General features: G+C 42.2%; 1 non-coding gene across 1 annotated transcript; it reads right to left on the reverse strand.

Annotated features, from left to right (window-relative positions):
- Positions 1-433: 433 nt before the first annotated feature.
- On the reverse strand, positions 434-568 carry LOC132225428 (small nucleolar RNA SNORA48). Its single transcript, XR_009450929.1, has one exon. It is a non-coding gene; the product is annotated as a small nucleolar RNA SNORA48 (small nucleolar RNA).
- Positions 569-1,677: the final 1,109 nt, after the last annotated feature.

Genomic DNA, 1,677 nt, shown 5'->3' on the forward strand with positions numbered 1-1,677 from the left:
AATGAAGCCTGTTTAGGTTGATGGTCTAACTATAAACCCTTCATGTGGATGAGACATTTGCTGTATACTCTAAAGCAACTAAGTCTCATTACCATTCTCTACCTTTTCATTTAGGGTAATTGGGTGTGGCTGAAAAAGTTCCCCTCTGGAGATGTTAAGTCCATCAAATCAAGTGCAAGTGATAAAACCAATCTGTTCTCCAAAATAACTAACATTTTATATTTACATAAGAAAAATGATTTCCCCAATCCTACCAATTATGTTCAAAGAATCCTTGGGTGGTTTATTTAACAAAGCAGCCTGAAGATTTGGGTTGGACAGAAACTAAATAGGGTTCAGTTTAAAATCTTAACTCCTCCTTAAACATAAAAGATTTGTGAAACTTAAGTTATTGGGTGACAGGACACATTCAAATCTTGAACTTTTTTTTTTTTTATGTGCCTCAGGCATGAAACAGCTCTGGCCACCGACACAGGCATCAAGCTAGGATGAACTAAGGACTGTACATCTGCTTTGCCCCTGACTGATATAAGAGCAACATGTGTCTCCTTGCCCATTGCCAGGGGGTAAATCTTGAACTTTTGATGGTAACCAGCTAGGGCAGTGGTCGTCAAACCGTGGCTTGCGAGCCACATGCAGCTCTTTGGCCCCTTGAGTGTGGCTCTTCCACAAAATACCACGTGCAGGAGCGCATGTACAGTGCGATTGAAACTTACTGGCCCATGTGCAGAAGACCGTTTTTGGCCTGGGCAAGTCTATTTTGAAGAAGTGGCATTAGAAGAAGTGGGGGGTGGGTGTTGGTCAGTCGGGCGACAGGAGACACAGCGCAGGCAGGCCGTGGGATATGCAGCATGGGGGAGGTGCATTGTTTTGAGGTATGTCCCTGAGGTCGACCCCTTCCAACTCTCCCATCCACACTCGTCTATCTGAAACAAGTATACAAGACGAGTGTGGATGGGAGAGTTGGAAGGGGTCGACCTCAGCGAACGTACCTCAATCAGATTGAGGGCGTTTTTAGCAAAGGCCAGCTTAGGAGTACCCTAATTAAGTTAATAACAATGTACCTACCTATATAGTTTCAGTTTAAAAAATTTGGCTCTCAAAAGAAATTTCAATCGTTGTACTGTTGATATTTGGCTCTGTTGACGAATGAGTTTGCTGACCCGTGAGCTAGGGAGATATGGCAGAGGTGAAGTACATGCCTACCCAGTAAATGTTCAGATGACCATCTAGCTGGCACAGGTGCTCCAAATATTCTCTGATTCCTGGGTTTGTCCAGAATATGAGTAGGGCATGACTGCATGTATAGAATCTTCTCTATTGTAGCTGAGGACATATGACTGTAAAGATCTAGGGGAAATTTAGGCCTAAATTTTTCCATACTAGGGCTCTAAGGCTCTTAGTGTAAAGCTAGATGTTGTAACAAAACACCCTGAAATAACACAGCAGAAGTTTAATTTTCATCCAAAGATCAGTATAAGTTAGGTTTCTTCTAATATGGTGATTCAGGGGCCCAAGATATGACCATTTTATGACTCTGCTCTCTCCTAGGACCTTGTCATCATCTGCATTCATCTATAGAAGTAGGAAAATAGCATGGAAAGTTGTATAGTCACTCCTTAAAAACCTTAGACTAGAAATATCACTGATCACTTCCTCTCATATTCCATTGCTAAG

Source organism: Myotis daubentonii, chromosome X (genome assembly GCF_963259705.1).
Source record: "Myotis daubentonii chromosome X, mMyoDau2.1, whole genome shotgun sequence".
NCBI lineage: Eukaryota > Metazoa > Chordata > Mammalia > Chiroptera > Vespertilionidae > Myotis > Myotis daubentonii.